Source organism: Augochlora pura, chromosome 3 (assembly GCF_028453695.1).
Source record: "Augochlora pura isolate Apur16 chromosome 3, APUR_v2.2.1, whole genome shotgun sequence".
NCBI lineage: Eukaryota > Metazoa > Arthropoda > Insecta > Hymenoptera > Halictidae > Augochlora > Augochlora pura.
In genome coordinates this window covers 3,397,928-3,418,235 of record NC_135774.1, presented here as the reverse complement: position 1 = coordinate 3,418,235, position 20,308 = coordinate 3,397,928, and the positions used below count along the sequence as shown (strand labels likewise).

Here is a 20,308-nt window from a genome sequence, read left to right as displayed (position 1 = left end):
ATTAATACTAAAACTATCGGGCACCAAAAATTCTCTACAAAATAGTCTCTATATTTTCAACAACTTTGAAACAATAAATGTATATGCACAAACCGCTGCAAACGGAGCACGAGAGACCAACGAGAATTAAATACACCGACTGGAAAACCGCGCGAAGCGATCGTAGATCCTATTGTAGAACTATGTAAGTACTCCCAACGAGATCGTCTGTTTCAAACATTATCAAACGCATGGTCGGTTTCCAAGGGGCGTTAAATTATCGATGAACGGTTGGAAGCGGCGGGCGCTGGGATCCGGATCCGCGAGCCACCGCCATAACAAGCACAGTTTACTTAGGATATCGCGAAAGTTGGCGGCGATAGCGTGCAAAGACACCCCGCAGCGTTGCTCCACATACGAATCGCGGGAATATTCGGAACACGGGGGAAGAAACTTGCGCTCTGGATGCCGTGTCGTGTAACACAGTGGTTCCGGTCGGTTATGCGTCAGACGGCATCGCGCGTCCCTCCCTGTTTTCAGGAAATAACGAATATGAATGCAGCGGCGGTTCTTCCGGGGAAAATTTCAATGGCCTTTATTCGACGCCGCTCCGTGACACAGATTTCGCGGATATCCCTTTTGCGATTCTTCCCTCGACGTCGCTGATAATGCACTATTTTAATCACGGCGATCCTGCTCACGCATTCGGACCATCCGGGGGATTGCTCTTTTAACCGGGGAACGGCTAAAGGTGTTCCGCAATCTCAGGTATTCCGAACACTATCCTCTGCGGAAGAGATTAAAACATTGTTTATATTTGCGAACGATTTTATCGTCAAATATCAAAAGTATATATACCGTACGGTGGTTACCATGAAGTGCTCTGATGAGGTTGTGGGTGAGACTAAAAATAGTATTAGCACCTTGCAGTACCATTACCTTTATAATTAAAAAAGAAAAAGAAAAATGAAGGAATTGAATGTAATCCTGGGGTGGAAAACTGTCTTCGAGGAAATGTTTTCCTGTTTATAAAATTGTCTCCTTAATTACCTTATAATTGTGGAGGTGTTAAACGCGTCCACAGCATTCTACAGAGTAATTTATTCTTGAAATTGAAATTTATCCCCAGAGCGACCAATGATTTTTTGGACAGGGTTTATCTGTCGGATGGCGTCGCGAAAGCGGTGAAGAGGGAAACGACAGAGAGAGAGAGAGAGAGAGAGAGAGAGAGGGTGGTCGTAAGATGGCAGAATCGGTGCATACGCAAAGTAGCATCATCGTAACGGTTCGCAGGGGTGGCCAGGGGGCGGAAGAACGTCGAGGAGGTCTAGTCGAGGGCAATACCGCGGAGGGGGTAGGTACGTAGGCAGATTTAATTAGCATGGACCAACGGAGGCCCTCGGGGGCTGCCGGGGGTGCGGACGAGGGCAGTTCGAGCGTTAAAGTTAAATGACGGTTGGCGGTTGCTTATTCTTCCCGGCAACTGATGCTTGATAATCTGCGAAATCTCCCCGCCGGCTCTCAATTCTGCTCGATAGTTCGCTGCCTGTGCAGGCCAATTCTCTCAATGGAACAACTCAGCCACGGACTGACTGGCTTAATTGTAGTTGCTACGTCTCCTCCTCCACCTCCTCCTCCCCCTACTCCTCCACCAGCCCCGATCCCGCGCTTTTTTTTCCTCTCTTCCCTACTCGCCGCCGGCGGGGTCGTTTTCTTCGGGCCGGCGTGCGTTTCGGAAAATCGTCTGGCGTTTTTGCCCCTTCCAAGAGATCCCGGTGAGAATTTCTTTGTAACGCCACGGAGGAGATTCGAGATCCTCCGTGGTTCGTAATTATGTGTATTTAAGGCGGATGATCTGCGCTCCAGTGGCTCGGTCTAGTCTAACCTGATTTCTTCAGGGAAAATGTTCTCGCAACTTTTCTTACCTCTTTCTCTGCTTTCCTTATTTTTCTTCCCATCATTTCTCAACCTGAAAGTCTAAGAATTTCATTGTACAGTATTTTCATTGCACGGTTGGAAGCTCTATCGTGTATTGAAATAATATTGAAGTTGAACGTCAACGAATTGTCAATGTAAAAATTAACGTATTACCTTGTTTCTTAGAAGTGAGAACGGTTCGCTAACTCAAGTATTTAGATTTCATTACGGCCGTCGAGCGTAACGTTTCGAAAAGAGTATCTCGAATAGAGTAGTCTGGCAAGGCGTCGCGCAGTAAATTTTAATCGGGTCTCGGCCGACGATCAATCGCGCCGGGGCGCGGGGGACGGCTTCCTGTTTGCGCTTCGAATTTATTCAGAAAGCGTGCATTTCGCGGAGCATTCCGTGGAAAAGGATCGTCATGCAATCGCGCGAGATCCGGCATTAACCTATTCCGCTTTGTCGCGTGCGTGTAGCGTCCTCCTCCCCCACCACCCTCCGGGGGTCGCTCCGTCCCTCTTCCGCTCTTTTTCGCCGTCCGACACCCATCCCAGCGCCCATCGTTCCCCGCGCCTCGCCTTTCCTCCGCAATTTTTCCGCCACATTTGCCTTTGTCTCGCGACAACAATGCATCGCCTCTACTGCGATGACATAAAAATATGTGCGCCGGTGTCTCTCTCTCTCTCTCCCTCTCCCTCTTTCTACCGTTCTCTCCGCCAGCCCCTGCCCCCCTCTCCATCTGTTACTTTTCCGCTTGTCTCTTCTACCATCTCCAGCAACCCCTCGCACGCCATTCGCTCCTCTTCCTCGTTCTTCCTCCCTCTGTGCTCGAGGGGTAGAGGCGCGCAACGTCTGTCGGCGTTTCGGGAATTAATTCGGCTTGTCAGGAGACGAATGCGATCGGCGATTTCCGCTCGCGGGGAAAACATGTTGATGCGGAACACAGCGTGGACCCGGGCGATCAGCCTTGGTATCACGATGGATAATTTTTGGTGCTTGCAGAATATTTTTTAAATAAAACACCAGGATCTTAGCAGTGTCAAAGTTTCTCAAGTAATGATTAGATAGTGCAGCTTTGGCCCTGAATTTTTTGGGACATGACGAGCAGGTGACTTTGAAGACCACCCCCAAAGAGGCAATCGCGTTTCAGTTGACTTCGAAGACTTCTATCCTACGTCGAGTTTAAGCCGAATTATCGTCGATATTAAAATGGTGTCTTTTAAGAGATTTGCAAGCGGACGAAGCAAAAGGGTCACAGTTTCGCAAGCCTAAACGTGAAAAATGGCGGCGGGAGGAGCTGGTCCCGAGCGTCTGCGTTTACTCCGGGAAGGGGGGGTCGGCCACGGGTGATCGGGACTTGTCGAGCAATCGCGGGGACGGCGCGGCGAATGCTCATTGCCACGGACACCTGTGCCCGGCCCCTAACCCTTGGGAGTCCGCGGCGTGAAAAGGAAGGGGCTGCGGGAATATTGTTCTCGACGGCGACGCCGGGCGTCGTCGCCGGAATTTTCGTCGTCGGATGCTCGAACAATGAGCATGCAAATGATCGGCCGAAGATCGATATCGGTTCCTGGCTCTGCGATCAGAATTTTCCCGCGGCTCGCTACCGGGGGCAGCAGCCCTCTGCCCCTTCGAGCCAGCCCCGCCGCCCTCTGGCCCCCGACCCCCCAACCCCCGTCTGCCCCGCCGCCGGTAGACAAAAGGGGGCCGGCGCCGGTTGACAATGGCCCGATGGCATTACGTATGCAGGCACAGGGCTTCGCTCTTTTCGAATTCGTTGCATTCTGCCTCTGCCTTTCCGCCTTTCGCCGCCCTCTCGCACACCGCCCTCTTTGCACGGCCCGCTCGGGCGCCCGCCACCCGCCCTCCCCCTCCCCCTCGCGCTCCCTCCCGCCTCCTACGCTGGTCCTCTCTGCGGCCACGCGCGCGCCAGGCACACACCGCAGCTCTTCTCCACGATCTGCGCCCCGTCCTCGCGGGTCCATTCTGCAAATTGCAATCGCCAATCTGCCGGCCCTTTGTCTCGTTCCTCTGTTCTCCTTTTTTCTTTTCTCTCTCTCTCTCTCTCTCTCTCTCTCTCTCTCTCTCCCCGGGCCGCCACCTCTCCGCCTTGGCCCCGCGATCCAGGAACGGGAAAGCGTTAATTGAGGGGCCGCGCGACCCGACGCGAGGACCCCGAGCATGCGGTCGGCACTTTTTAAGATTCAGACCGTCGACGCACCTGCCCAGGTGCGCCGAGGCAAACCCCTAGCGGAACCAGGATTAATCGATTAATATATGCCTCTTACGTATCACCGTTCTTTGTCGAACCCTTTCTTTCTATTCAACCTGTTTGGAGTCGAATCGTCGACTCAAGTTAAACTCGTCAGGTAGGCAAGGGAATGGGTGTAATTAATTCGTATGACACCGATCCTGGAATTCTCGTACGAGCGGCTCGCCATCGATCTCCAACTCCTATATTTCTATGAAATTTGTTTGGAGTCGAGTGATCCATGAGGGTGGTTTAATCTCGTCGGTCATTGTTAGTTTCTTCGGGGTTAATTGCGTCGCACACTTGCAGGAGAGAAAAGATATCGATGTAACGAATTGAAAGGAATTAGTGCAGCAGGAACGGGGAAGCTCGTTGGGAACGGAGAGAGAGAAAGAGAAAGAGAGAGAGAGAGAGAGAGAGGGGGGGGGAGAACGAGAGAAAGGTGGAAGAGAGCGCGAAGGTGGCGAGCGCGTAGAATCTAAACTGCACAATGGATGGTAATATCGAATGGTAGGGAGTTGCCGCGCACGGTGCACGGTCTATTCAATGCAATAATTATAAATTGGTGTCTTTCAACCGGCCGGCAAATCGACACGTAACGAAGCCACTGTAACTGCGTCCACGGGCGACAACTTCGCGCCGCTTTTGATCCTGCAGCCGCCGCCACGCCTCTCTCTCTCTCTCTCTTTCTCTCTCTCTCTCCCTCTCTCTGTTCCCAGTCCCCGTGGACGCGCGAAATCGCGGTAACACAGAATGTACAGGGACCATCGACTTCGCAGATATTCTCTCGGGCGAAGTTAGCCTCGTTTCAGCGCGGCGAATGTTGCCTCCCCGTATCGATCCTCCCGCTGTCTGATGAGCTCGACTAGATCCGATTGAATCGAAAGGAAATTAACGACGTTGATCGATGCCGCGCAAAACCCCTGTCGATGAACGCGGATTGTATTCAAATGTGACGCCTGAATCGGCACGCTAAAAATGGACCATCGATCCCCCTTGATTATTTATCTGGCGACTCTGTCCGCGCCGTTTTCATTCGCCGACACCCGCTTCCTTCCCCTCCCCCTAACATGTTTCTATGAAGCTAGTAGACTGGCTAATCGTTTTCCACGAAATTTTAAAAGCCACTTGGATCTCAAATATTGAAAATAATTTATGAAGCTTTAGCTAACTCGGCAAGTTTCACCATTGATTTATGAGCACCGCGCGAATATAGACCGAAGACTTCAATTGGTAGATTCATGATTTAGCATCGGCAAGATTATTTATCATTGGTACCTGGCTGATTAGCAGGCGTCTCAGGTGATCGTTCGAAGCATGGACCGGCGGATCAGGAAGGATCGGAGAAGTTTCCAGGACGCGGATTAGTCGCGTTCTACGCAAGGGTTAAACGAACCGATCCCCGGCACCGGGTTACGTATGCACGAGCAGGATAGTTCCGTAATTAGGGCGGGATACATGACTCATCGTTACAGAGTCCATGCATCCAAGGGTTCGCCTTAACATGGCGGAGAAACCACGGAACCACGGAGCACCGCCCCGAGGCAGTTACCAACTTAATGAAGCTGTTTTCCGTTTAATTAGAATCCCAGCGTGATCCTTCCATTCTTAGACGGGTCTCGCGGTTAATCCTTCCTCCCCGCGATATTAAGACGGCGGTCCCGCTCTCTCTCTCTCTCTCCCTCTCTCTCTCCTTAGAAAGCATGGCTCGCGTGCACAATATCGCGGGGGTGGGCTATATTTGCCGGGGCCTTTATGCAACGAGCCTGCGCGCCCGCGATTTTTATTGCTTCGGGATTCGCCCGCGATATCCCTCCGGCTAGAACTCGCGCGAAATTGCCTCGCGACTCACGGATTCCCATTTCGGCGTGTGACACAGTTCCCCGATCCACGCCAAGGTCGTTCGCCTAAGTTTCCAGCCGCCCACGGTACCCGGCTTCTTCCTCGGTCTTTCTAGCCTCGTCTTAATTATTTCTGACGTGTCGTGTTTCCATGTGCACCTTCTTCTCAGCACGCGGCAAAGAGAAGCAAGAGTGTTTGCTTCGATTAATTAATTTCTAGTCATCTCAAATGTCAAAGATGATATTATAGGACAGTTTAATTAATCATTTCGTAGATCATATTTTTCTAATCCAAATTAATTCTTCTGCAGATCGTGATCACTTCTTACAAGTTTTATTCATCTTTTAGAAAATGAAATCACTTTGCAATTACCCCTTTCACGGGTATGAATTGACTGTCTTTTATTTAATTGTGCGACGAAGGCGTGTTCTTTATTTTATAAGAAAATTTCATATGAGTCATTTGATAAATATAAAATTAATTGGAAAACAAAAAAAGGCACAGAATCCGTATCCTAGTATATCAGCACTATTTCAGCACTATTCTAGTCAAGCAGAAAAATGCGATTGACGCTTGTCGAATTAGGGACGATTCGCGAAGTCGAAGATTCGATGTTGGAGACGGTTCGGGCGTCGGTGCTCGCCGTCGTCGTCGACGGCGTCGGCGGCGGTGGCGGCGGCGGCGGCGGCGGCCATGCCGTGGGGCCGGCGCTCTTTTATTTCGAAAACAATGGAAGGGCGCTTTGTTTCAGGCATTGTCAGGCGGACAGTAACGCGCGCACAAAAGTTATAATGAAACGCTATTTATTTAAATGTATAGGTGCCACGGTGCCACCAGCGAGGAGGAGGGCCCCCCTCGGCCTCTCTCGCCGGCTCCCGCCGCCCCCGCCGACTTGCCTCTCTCTTTGTGCACGTGCACCAACACTCTGGTCGCCGTGCCGAGCCGAGCCGTTCTTATTCCGTATTCTTTTATCCCGCTATCACATTTACGGTGCCATTCTTCCCGCGGCAATTGTCTTCTTAAGGCGATACGGGGGGGAGGGGGATGGCGCGCGTGCGCCGTCCGCGACGCGTTTTTCCGCGAGGCGATTAAAAATCGCGAATCGATGCCCGCCGACCGGGACACGAGACGCGCGGCACTGCGAGCACGGCTCCTTCCGCGACAATTAGCCATTTCGCCGGAAATGAGCGGCGGACCTTTGCCCTTTCGACCAATTCGTTCGATGGTCCCTTCGCATTGTCGTTGCGCCATTTCTTTGCCGAGTAAAAATTCAATTCACGTTATTGTAACTAGACTCTTTGGGAAGACTATGATTCGAATTTTGATTTTTATTTATTAATAATTAAACTGTATAAAATCCTTCGTCTACTCGTAATAAAATCCGCAATATAGTCGTATCCTCAGCACGAACTATACAGTGCCCATAATTGCAGTTTTTTTCCATCGAAAGAAAACAAGCGGTCCGACTCGATCGCCAGAAGAATCGCGATTCTTTTGTTGCGGGGACAAGACGATTTCCATGCACTCGTCAGCGTGAGCGAAGGACGCCGGCACACGGGAATTCCGGGGATGATCGATATAGATCGTTCCGGGAGCGCACGGGCTAAATGCGGTCCTCTGTCGTACGAGTCATTAAAGTCCTGCAAGGAACCGAACCGGAAAGGGAGCTCGTTTCGTCGTTGCATCTGGACCGCATGAGAAAGTAGTGCCGATAACAATTGGTTCTATTGACGATCCAATGAACACGGTAACTCGATATCTCGCTGGGGGACGGGGCCAATAGATTGAGGCAAATAGAATGATGATTTTATGATGGCCGTTGTCTGTCCAGTTTCCATCGAGCTGGCCGCAGGACCGAAGGAACTATCCTCTGTCCTCGCTCGCTAAACTTGTTTAATCCCTCGGCATTAAGCTGCATTGTTTTAGAATTCCGTCGGCGCGGCGGAGATTTCCGTACACGGCAAAAATTTTCCGCTGATCCCTTATTTTGTTTGAAATAATTGCACTGTGGACGAAGTCCTTAACATTGTTCTGTGATAGCAATTGAACGACTTTTTGAGACGACGAGGGGTAAAATTGTACTAAATATACTGTCGACTGAGTTTCGAGCTAAATACTACGCGGACTGCTGAAATGATGAAGACCGTATTACTTGTTAATTTACTCATTAATTTACTTTTATATTATTCAATGAATCTCTTCATTCAAGCAACCCACGCCGGCCACGTTTACGAGTAGATTCATTGTTAACGTATAAACAGTCTCGCCATCCCGTGCCCCCGATTGCAATTGTCGCGCTGGAAGAGAGAACCGGACCGATTTTCTAGGAACAATTAGGTGCATATCCGGGGCAAGTGCAATTAGATACCGCGCCGGCAGATTATAAATTGCGTCTCGTTTCGAAGGCGAAGACAACGGGCCCCTTAATAACCGTTTCCTGCGGCCGGGCAACGCCTGCGCAGAAAATAATCGTCAATCCGTCGCCTTGATGAGATAATGGTCGATCGGTTCGCAGCGAAGGAAACGCGGATCGATGACCAGATTCCGTCGGAAGATCGACGCATCCGGTCGACTCCTCTCCCTCTCTCTATCTCTCTCTATCTTTCCTCCGCACGGCCAGAGACAATCCACCGATCTACCCGTATTTCTTCGGAGACGTTCTTTCATCGCGGGCGAGCAATTTATCGCGAGGCCGCTCGAAATTACGTCCGCGGAATTCCGCGACAATGCCCGGTGGCGGTTCCATCGCATTCCGGCCGTCGGCTACGGTGCATACGAGCCGAGATGCATCCCGCAGCTGCCTCCCAGAGGCGCCTATGTCTCAAGAACTTGATAAAAAATTGCTTACGCCCGCCAGGACCTGAATTTTAATTATGGATCGCTTTTAATAACGCTATTAACGAGGATTTTGCTTGGGGGTGGCTGCGTCTGATCCAGACAGAATTATTCTACTTATAGTTCGTATAGATTTCGTGTAGCTCTCTTTCATCGCTTAGTATACAGAAAATTTTAGAAACGATTCGGTTGATATTGACGCAATATAAAAATTGCCTACTTCCATCGCAATGTACAGAAGTCGAATAAAAATGCATTTCCTCTCTTAATAAACTGAGCAAGTTGTATCGCATTATTTTCTTAACTCGAAGGACACGGACGTAAAGTTATCCTAAAATACTATCGAATCTCTATGCTTCAAGGGAATGCAAGATCGAATTTTTCTCAGGGATTCGTGCTCGAGCAGATGCTGAAAAAGGACGACAAAGAGGGTAGAAAAATGTACACAGAGGGTAGACAAATGTAACTCGATCGGAGATTAAAGATCGAGGGTGAAACGAAAAAAGGGAGGTAAGGGTGTCAAGGGGTTGTCATGGATCCTAGGCGGACGATTTCCCACTTGTTTAACCATTTGCTCTGGCCATAGCGTACCTGAATCGCGGCGCGTTAACAGATCGGGGGTGGTAGTGGGGCTGCACAGCGCGCGGTGGGGATCGCAACGGCCGCGGAGCCAGCGATCAGTTCCATGCGGCGCGCGACACGGTGAACAGCGCGCGTGCGGCCGTTCCTTTCTCTCCCCGTAACAGTTAGTGCTTGCTTTCCCGCGATCTATCGGTGACAATAAACCAGCATCGATCGACGATCGTCGACGCTGCGCTTCATCGTAGTGTGCCCTTCAGCAATTCTACAGTTTGGATGTACCGGAGTGCAACAAAGTGCCGCGCGTTTCCTGAAGTGACAAGTGTCGTCGTGATAACCACGCTCTCTCCCCTCAGAGAGAGAGAGAGAGAGAGAGAAAACAATTCCAAAATGGACTGACATCCCGATGGGAAGCCTGCTGGATCATGCATCCTCCCGGGCAAGGTGTCTGCCGTGAAAATTGGCGGGACTCGGCGACGTCGATCCTCGATCGCGTAGATCGAGCTCGCGTCTCGATCCGGTGCTTTCGGAAATCGCGTGTCCGGTGTTCGTTTCTCGATAGTGTTTCGGATTCGCGGCCGTTGTTCTTCGATGTTCCCGCGTACCCCCGTCCCCCCCTGCCCCCCCCCCCCCCCTCCGCCCCGTGGATCGTCGCCGCGACAATCTATCCGCCGTTATTCGATCGAGGAAATCGTCGCCGCGCGTGCGAGTGACGACGCCGCTGACGCGAGGACAATGCTCGGAATTTCGGTTTTGAAATTTTCCCTCGACGAGTGACACGCGTCGACGCGGCTCGATGTAGTGCCCGCGGATTGCCATGACGTTTGGCTTTGACTGAGTGGTCGGTTAAAGTGCCGTGCCTCGATCCAGGCCCTCCCCCCTGGGATTCGATTTATGTTGCTGCGTGGCGATCGGCCTGCGACCGGCCGCGGTAAGTTCAAATTCTTCTTTCCGCACCTTGCCGTCTGCCTGCAACGTTTCCCCCGCATCCTTTCTGCGCTCGCAGCGATCCGTGCCGAAAGAACAACGTCTTAGACAATGTTGCACAACACTGGTTTTGCACTGGCAACGATAGATATCTATAGTTTGGCAACGTTGCAGAATTTTAATATTTTATAATTTTCACTGGCAAAGAGAACGCGAAAACGGTGTTAACACCGTGCTTAAAATCTCCTGCGTTATCCTGGTTCCTTTGCAATTATTTCCAGGTAAAAGTCAACGGTGCCAGACGCTCGTTTATCTGAACAAATATGGGAAACACGAGTGTTCGGATAAAACGGAGTTATTGAGGCGCAGCATTGAATTTAATCGAACCGACTCGTTCAGATAGAGTCGCCACGGAGCGGTAGATAATGCAGAGGTTCGGATACCGGAGGCTCGGCTGCGCCTCGTCTCCAAGGTTAACGCGATCAATTTATCTTTGTTTCTTGCGGGCCTTGGCGCATTCAACGCGCACCGCTGAACATCCAAGAGAATTTATCGCCGCGACACAAGCGGATTTCGGAGTAATCCGGCCGGCTGCCTGCTCTCGAATTAGAATCTCCCGTCTAAGACGCGCCCGAAGGTCCAGCGTTGTGCATAATTCCAGCGCGCGTGGGCGGGTCGTCTGTTTACGCCGCTGGCGTCGATCGCGGCGCGGCTCGCGATCCAGATTAGATAAAACCGCGAGAAACGGTATATTTGCGCTCGTCTTATCGGTAGGCCGCGCGCGTTTGCCTGCGCGCGGGTCTCTCTTCTCTCCTTTTTTTTCATTTCGCGATCGGCGAACTGCGTTTCCATCGGGACCGGCGTGCGTCGAACCTCCGCGCTCCTACGAAAGCGAAACGGTAAATCCGCGGAACAAAAGCGGCTCTTGGACCCGGGGACGTTAAAAAACGCACGTGTCGTTGCTCCGATTGATCGATGGAGGGTCCGCGAGGCACGGGGGGGAGGGGGGCGATGGGGGCGGGCAGGTAAAACCCACGGACTCATTGTTTCCGATCATCGGGGGACCGTGGAAAGCTCTCGATCCGCGAGTCCCGTGACTTCGTTGCGAACCACTTGGTGGGGCCGTTAAAAAAAAAAAAGAGAGAGAAGAAAAAAAGAATCGGGCAGAGGAGCAGGGGGAGGGGGAAACAGAAGGCAGAAATAAACGAAGAGGTCCTGCTGCCGGCGCTAGGGTTGGCAGAGCGGGGTGGAGGGGCGTAGAGGGTGGGAAACGAACGAGGAAGCGATCAGCGATGCATAAGCGGCGAGCCGATACGATCGCGCGCCGCTAGAGAGAAATTGAAATTCTTATCCGAGGCGTGCGCGGCTGAAAGGCTCCCGCGAATCGCATAAAGGCCTCATCAGAACGATCGCTCGAATATCCTCGTCGGAGTCCCGTCGGAGGGCGCCGCCGATGGTAGGGGGGAGGGGGGAGGGGTGGGTGGTTAGCGAGGGCCAAAAAGCGGGGGAGAAATAAAAATGGGGGTAGGGGGTTGACGGAAGAAGAGAGCAGGCGATGGAGGTGGCGTCGGGTATAGCTGCGGGTTAGGCACAGAGGGGAAGGTGGCGGTGGTTGGTCGGGGGTGGTGAGCGAGGAGGGTGGGCAACATAAAAGGCCAGCAACCCCTATTCCACGCAGGCTTCAATTGTTTCGGCTAGGCAGCGTTCATTTGTTTTTCTTTGCGTGCGCTTTTTGCACGCTCCTCTGCCCTTATATTCTAGCCCTCCCTCCCTCTCTCTCTCTCTCTCTTTTTCTCTTTCCGTCGAATCCTCCATCGTTGTCAGCCCTCCTCCCTCTCTGTTGCTCTTCATCTTCGAACCTCTCACGCCTTGTTCGATTAAATGCTCTCCGTCTTCGTTTCCCCGGTTTTCCTCCGGCTGGCGACTTTTGTTCGCGCGACGCACGTCGAACGCGTTCCACCCTCTTCGACCACCGCCGGTCCATCGTCCATCTCGCCGGCGGAGGTGTATTAAAGCAGAGCATTGTTGGAACGAACGGCGGCGCGGCGGCGGTTTCGGGGGTGGTTCTCGATGCGGTCGCAAGGCACCGAGTCCCCCCTGAAAGCTCCCGGGATAATGCGGCACGCTTCCCCCTGCGGGCTCCTTCGCCAGGAGCGTGCGTGCACGTCCTGCAGCCACCTGTGAGCGTGCGGCACGTGGCTGGTTGCATCGTTGCGCAGCCCTTTTCTCATTGTTTCCTCCGGAGTACCCGTGCCGGGTCCGAATTTCCGTGAGCCCGCTCCCGAAAACTCGCGGTCGATTCACCCCGTTAATTAATTTCCTCGGGGGCCGGTTCGCGCGGGAACTAATCGGCGATTCGACTCGCTCGATTCCCGAACGCCCGTGAGATCCGGGTGGCCGGCTCTCGTGGCAGATGTTACCGAAATAATTATAATTTACACCTGCCTCCCCGCCCCTCGCCTTTTCGGCTCCCGCTTCTGCCGAGGCGCAGGACTACGGCGGTCGAATCTCTCTAAACCGATACCGCGGCGGGATATATATAGCCGGTGAATTAGGCGGTGTCATCTGCAGGCGTGAAATTTCGGCCGGGTTTAACCGTAACGCCAACAGCTGACAGGCTCGACGACGCGCGATAGCCTATAATAACCCTATTGGCAAACTACCGCGTTGACGGATCGTCGATCAAATTAATCAATGGGATTCGACTGGCGCCTTTCCATCGGAAAAACGATATATGTCCCCGCGTTTTCCATTCAGGCGCCGATCACGGCCGAAATAAAATCGCCGAGCGGAATATACATACGTCAGGCGGCGGACAACCATCGATTAGGCCGCTAGAACATTTCTGAATGCCGTCCAACTCCGTCGCTTTCAGAGGATCGTCACCTCTTCGACCGTCGTGTTACCTTGTCGTTGCGGATTCTAGTCGTAAAAATTACGCGCGTCTTTTCATTTCTCTTCCGATGAAATTCTTGTCTTATATTAGCTTGTCTACTTTAGGAAATGATCAAACATTAACGGAATGATAATTGCGCTATTCAAACTCGTATTAGAATTTTGAAGATTTTATAGTAGAGGAAGATTTTGGAAACAGTCTTGCACCGATTTAAAAATTATACCGATTGCGAGCTGTAGAGAAATTTAGGCATGACTAGATACGAAACAAAGTGAAGAAGACTCGATCAATTCGGTGCGGGTGCAAAGTTGATCTGGCACCAAAGTTCTCAAGAATTTCTACTGCGAATCGCATGGAAGAGCCGATCGTGTCCCCGATTTCCACGCAACAGTGTCAGCGGGCGAGTTATCTCCGATAACGACGTAACGTCGCTTAATCGTCGCCGTAGCCGTCGTCGACGTAGCTCGGGCGTCACGTCGCGTCCCCGTCCCGTTCGACGCGGGCGCGCGCGCGCGTATTTTATTCACGAGCTGAACGTGCGCGCTGAACGAACGACTGGTAACGACTCATTAGCCGCGATTCAGGATTCTTGCCGGTGAACAAACTCCTTTTCCTTCTGGCCTCGCCACCCGGCGTCGTCCTATCGATTCCTGAATCCTCATCCACGGGGATACACACGGCGGCGGCGGTTGTCCCTCGGCGAAGGCGAGGTCGCGGCGGCGGCGGCGATGCTCGCGCTCACCCGTTCAACGTTCTCGCGCGTGCACACGCGAGCACACGCGAATAAATCGTGGCTTCGTTACACGCGACTCGAAGGCGGCAAACAAATAGGGTTAATTCCACGTGCGCCTGCTAGCCTGAATACGTCGTTTCCGAATGGAGGTAATTCCGGTGACAATGTGGCCTTTGATTTCATAGAACCGCACGGTTGAATGACTACCTCCGCCCACCGCCTCCCCGTCGACCATCCCCCCGCCCGCCCCCCCGCCCCCCCCCCCCCCCCCCCCTGTGCATCCCCCCTCCCCCCGCAGCCGCCCTCCCGACGGTCCCTTCAACTCCGCGAAAACCCTCTTCCATCCGAGGCTGCAGCGAATATACATATAATAAAGTAAAGTCAGCCACCGCGCCAGGCTCCGGCCAACCCGGCCGAAAGGACTTTATTCAGTAACTAGCGATTCATGCGAAATCGTGAATCCGCTTCTGCCCGCCTCGCCGCCACCCGAGCCTCTCCCCGCCGCGTCCTCCTACTTTTACCCTCGACGCCCCCCCTTGTCCTCCGCCCTTCGACGTTCCGCGTTCCTCCTGTTCCGCGTCGAGTCGCGAACGTTCCATTTTCACGGTCCACCGTGCTTTCTCTGTGGATCCTTTCGGCCCCCGCGTCATCGAATGCCATGCTCGTCCATACGGGATCATTCCTCCGGGTGATTCAAGGCGGACATCGTGCACCATGGACCTCTGGATTCCTTCCTGCACTATGGTCCTTCGTGATTTAACAGACTCGGTTCTTAAGGGATGATCAATTCTGATCCACGTGACAAAAGGTGCTAGAAATATTATTTTGCCAGCAAAAATAAAATATCAAAAATTTGTAAAAGAAAAATATATGTTTAAAATACTGTGGACGGTATCTGATCCTCCCTTAAGTATACTATAGTTAATTGTTACGTTGATGAAGCTGCTATACAAAACTGGATTCATTTATACCTCGTTCGATTTTTGTAATAATATTACGCTGTGTGAAACATAATGTCACTCTCCAAATAGCCGATTACATTGACGTTGGTTCAGTTGAAAACGAATGACGGCGGGATCATTAGGTATAGTTGTTCGTAGCGGTGCAAGTGGGTTAACTAGTAGGAATTAACACGCAAAAGACGACGGTAACCGAGAGAGAAAGAGAGAGAGAGAGAGAGAGGTTTGTTTGACGTCGTCGCGGGCACTTGGGAGGCCCTCGAAAATCGACAGGCCTCGAGAGCGAGCGCTTTTTCCGAGTTTCGTACAAATCGTTTTCCGCGGAGCAAACGAGCGAATGCTCTTTCCCTAATGCGGGGGAAAAGTGTGTCGCGGCGGGTGGCAAATCTACGCATTATGCAGACCGATGGGAGACCGCGATGCTCACCGCGCCGCGCTTCCGGCGCGCTTCGACGCGACCCTAACAAAAGGTGGGTCCGTTGTTTCGAGATGGTGGAACCGTGTCCCTAATTTTTCTCGATCTTATTGGGAGCACGCCGCTCCGGCGAAATTTCCGTCTCGGCGGGGGATGGGGCTGCCCCTTGGACAAATGATACATAAAGCACGCGCAATAAAAATCGCTTTATTCTAATATTATTAAATAGTATTCTGTTGAATCATTTACGCGACAAGTGGCGAATTTTAAGTCTAGAAATTCCCATAATATCAATGCCTTATTAACATATAGTTTGTGAGGAAGAAATCGTGGTACAGTAGATGCAAGGAATAAAATCTAATCCACCGTTTCCAATTAATTCCAGCGAGCACAGGTGCGAGCCGTAAAATCCTCGCAGGTGTCAAAAACGCGGAAATTTGTGTCAGCGCGGCTTTTCCGCAGGTCTCCCAAGAAATTTCCAAGGGGGACGAGGGGGGGGGGGGGGCGCGTCACGTTCGCGTCTCGCGGATACGTAGACGATAAAGACGGGCAGCGGGGATGGTGTTCGTCGCTCGTAAGGGGGGGGGGTTGGGGCGGCGGGTTGCTTTGCTGAAACGAGAAGAACGCGAAGCCGGCGGTGGAAGACGGGGGTGTGGGAGGCAGAGAAGAGTTTTCGCCGCATTCGGTACTCCTCCGGCTTGGAAATATTTCCGAGGATTCAGCGAGTTTATTAAGGCTATTCAGAGCGCGTCTGCCTCTGAGACAGCATTGTGGATACAATTTAGTCTTATTCATCCCTTCGCGGATGTCTAAATATTTTCAACCCTCATCCCCCCCCCCCCCGCGTCTTTCTTTCCCTTCGTCCCTCTCCTGTCTCCGTTTCTCTGCGGCTGGTCTCGCTTTGGCTCGTCTGGTTCTCCTTTTATGGGACTTACGCCGGCTCCGCGGTGTTCTCCCCCCCCACCCCTAGCACCGGCGCTTCAATCCTTTTCACCTGTTCTCGAGACCTTTGTCATCCGCCAGCTTGTCCTCGGGCTCCTCCATTAACATGGGATCGCCGGTTCCTAAACGATCTACGTGACGAATGTACATCGATCGAATTAAAAGCGAGAACTAACAATTCTACAATTAAAATTGGATCGTCTGATCGTTGCTATTGTCTTTCCATAGTATCGTTAGAAGCGCAAATTAAATAGAAGGGAATAATTTTAACGAGATGAAAAAGTGCATCGTTGTTTTTAAATAATCTCGATTTTTCTGCTATTTTAACTCTACGCATATCGGTGACGTAAGTTTTTCCAGGTCAGCAGGAAAATTGTTCAAAATCGACGATACGTCGCCCATTCATCAAAAGCAGCTGCGTACTTCGCGGAAAGCCGCAATAACCAGGTAGACCGCAAGAGGTAGATTCCGGGATTAAGAGCTCGCGGGTGGGATTCCCGTGTTGTGTCGGTGGAATTTTAGAGAGTCGAACGAATATCAAGGGGGTGATATCAATTTACCCATAGCCGATCGCGACGGATGAGACCGCGTCCCGAAGCGGGACAGCGCGGGGATCGATCGTCGGGTTCGATCTCGGTTCTCGGCCAGTCGAAAGGTTTCCCGCGGCTCGCGCCGGCTATTCCGAAGCGTTCGAGCAGCGCCGATGCTCCCCGTTCCCTCTCTGTTCGCCGGCTGAAATTAATTTTCTCTCCCCCCTCCCCCCCCCTCCTCCGTCGGCCCTCCACCGTCCCTCGGCTCCTTTCTCTCGCCGGTGAAGCACCGTCGCGATGAATCCTTCGACATCAAACGATTCTTTCTCGAGGTGCGGTTCTCGGCGTCCGCCGCGTCGTCGCGGTGGATAACGCGTTATGTAAAGCGGGCTCTCCCGGCTCTCGGTTCGCCCCCTCTCCCCCCTCCCCGCCGCTGCCGCCCTCCTCCCGGAGCCCTCCGCCGCTCCTGGACGGTTTCGCACAGTCCCGGACAGTCAAAGGAATCCTATCTTCGTCCAACAATACCGCGGCCCCCGCCCGGCCGATAGCTTTGTCAGCCCTCCGCCTAACAACCACCACCACGACGACGGCCGACGTCGTTGGCGGCGGCGGCGGCGTCGACGTCGACGTCGGCCCTCGAATTCTGCACGATCCACGGCACCCGTGGCCTCTCTTCTCCTGGTCCGCCAGCAATCTTCCGTTTCCGCGACGATCCTTCCCTCGCCGCCTTTTGATCGCCTCGTCACTGCGAAACACGGAACACCGATCGCCTTTTCTTTGACGAATACCCTCGCACAACGGCCGCGCGATTTTTCGGACACGTTCACCCCGGCGAGCGCGTATCCTACGGTTCATCCCGTTACGGACGGAGATTTTTTTACCGGTACATTTTTGTCGGAAAACCCGGATTTATATGAAAGAATTCAATAGCGAGAATAATGAACGGTGCTGCATTGTGAATTATATGAACACGGTGGACGATCGAACTGTTGTAACTCTGTGAAAAAAAATCGGAGCACGATCTATCTAGGCTTGTTTTAAAGGACAAGAATTGCACTTTTACACGCCGAAGGTTATTTTTCTTTCAGAATTTTTCACGTCGCGTAACTGGCGCGAATATGAAGATACTTCAGTCTTGAGGATTCTGAAATTCGAACAGCTGTGGAAGGATTAAAAAATTTTTTTAGAAGTCGCGACTACCCTAAATTTAAAGGGTAAAATCTCCTCTTTAAAACGACCCATCGAAACCCGGTGTACGATTTTTTCTTACCGCTCTATCGCAGTTCGAATGGAAAGTGTTTCGTCGAAAGTAGAACGGAGCTGTGCAGCGGTGCATTTACCGCGCAGAAAAATGTAGCTCTAAATTGAAGTTTCATCTACAGGCTCGCTCGTCTCCAGACCGAGTCTAGCCGTCGTTCTCACTGTAAATCACCGTCTGAATCACCGTTCGAATCACCGTCTAAATCACCGTCTGAACGATCCCGAATCGATCGCGGCTGAAACGCGGAGCTGTCCCCCTTCGGTTCGATTCGGTCTGGACTCTTAATTTTGACGCCGAGACCTCAAAGCGCCGGGCACGAAGAAAGCCGTCGATGATCAAGAAAGTCGAAACGCGAGACAAATGAAAGCGCGGACGGACTATCCGATGCCTGGTGCCGCCGTCCCCCCGCCCCCTCTCCTCGCCGAGGGAAGGACTCTGAGGATCCCGCCACTCTTTGAGTCACTCTCGCTTCGCGCATTGTTTACAGAGTGATGAGTCTTCACACTGGCGCGAGCGCGCGAGCGCTTCTCCCTTTCTCTTTCCTCCCCAGGCCGCTCCGTCTCTCTCCGTCCCACCCTTTCTCCCGATCCATCTCCCTCGGTCCCATTTCATTCCATTCTTCCGCGTTCCCGCCATTGTTCCGTCGTTCCTTTTATACGGAATAAAGTATCAAGCGGCCCGGCACAATGTACCCCTGTCTTTCTGGGTTCCCTTTATCTCTTTCTCTCCTCCCCCCACCTCCGCCCTCCGCCACCCGACCCCTCCCCCCCCCGTGTACCCCGCCACGCCACGCCGCGGCAGCTCACCCTTCCACCCCTTTCGCGAAATCTTTGTGCTATCGTCGTTACTCCCGCTGCGCGCAAGATCGCTTTGTACGTCACCGATCGTTTCTCGTTCGCCGATGGATGGACCTCGTAAGGGGAGACGGGGCGAGTTTTTCCCCCCGAACGGTTTATTTATTCTGTCCCTCGGCCCTTGCTCGCGGCCCTTGCTCGCGAGGGCGGCGAGCAAACAGCCACCGGAGAAAGTTGGGCTCGCCGAGGCGACGACGACGTCGTCGTCTCCGAGTCTCCGAGGAATTAAGCGAATTGATTAGAGAACGCTCGAGGAATTCGAATCGCGGTTTCGATTTGCCGGGGGATGCACGCGAAGCTGGATGCGCTCGCGACGGTGCGTAGGCCGCCCACCCCGAGAGCGGAGAGCCCGGCAAAGGGTATTTAAATCGCGGCGCGTGCAGCGTCTCGCAATCTCGTCTGAGGAGAGCCCACCCACGCCTCGCTCGCCCAGACGTCCTTTCTCCGTCTTGGCGAGATCCTGCCGGATCCGAGCAGGATATCTCCGCCGGGTTCTTTCGATTCGACGGTGTATCAGATGCGCCAGCGCCGCTCGCTAATAAGAGCCTTTTCACTGTGCACCTGGCCTTTGGACGAGCCGGCGGCGTTTGCGCCGAGCCGAGCCCGCGCGCACACAATTCCCGCAATTTAATGCCACCTGAATGCCGGTATTAATTAACAGCCGGCCGCATTCACGCTCGCGAGTCGCGCCGACGCGCATTCTTATCTCCGCGATAGCCTCCTCCGTCCGGCTGGGAACCCGCGGTCGTTTCTTTCGCGTTCCGGCACCCCCGTGACGATGAAAAGACCAACCTCGCCTGCTTCGATCCTTTCGCGACGGGAATTAGGCAATTTCTGATCTATCACCTGCCCGTGGATTGATTTTAACATTACTCCTTAACAACCGATCGTCGTCTTCAACGTCGCCGCATTGTCGGGGACACGCCAGAGGATGAAATGAAGTTAGAGTGCGGCGAAAGTGCTGTTAAAAACGAACAATCTTTTTGCTGATTTGCGAATAGAGGTCAATATTTAACGCTAGGTTTTTACGAGGCTATAGATACAATTATTTTGTATCGCTTTGTAAAAGTAACAGCGATACATTTATTCAAATATTTAGCGATTTTTATTATAATGTTTGTTCCGAGTAACAATATTATTCAACGCATTTTCCCGTAAATGCTTTAATCCAGCTGAATACAGACGAATTTCAGGAATAAAATTATCCACCGGGCATTTATCGATAATAATTAGACCGCGGATTTTATGCGTTTGTGGGAACAATGGGTGTCTGTTATTTTAAACAAAGGAAAGAGTAAACGTAATAAACAGTATCGATACATTGTTTTCAACCTGCTATGATTATTGAACAAAGGAAGAAGTTCCCTAAATGATTCTTGAATTTTGTA

General features: G+C 52.3%; 1 protein-coding gene across 1 annotated transcript in view; it reads left to right on the top strand.

The window, feature by feature from the left end:
• The first annotated feature begins 10,070 nt into the window (after positions 1–10,070).
• The window catches only part of Soxn (SRY-box transcription factor soxNeuro), a 401,703-nt gene continuing 391,465 nt past the window's right edge, over positions 10,071–20,308 (top strand). The window contains exon 1 of the transcript XR_013493717.1: positions 10,071–10,334. The gene's annotated coding sequence lies outside the window, so the exon portion shown is untranslated. The remainder of the gene's footprint in view (positions 10,335–20,308) is intronic.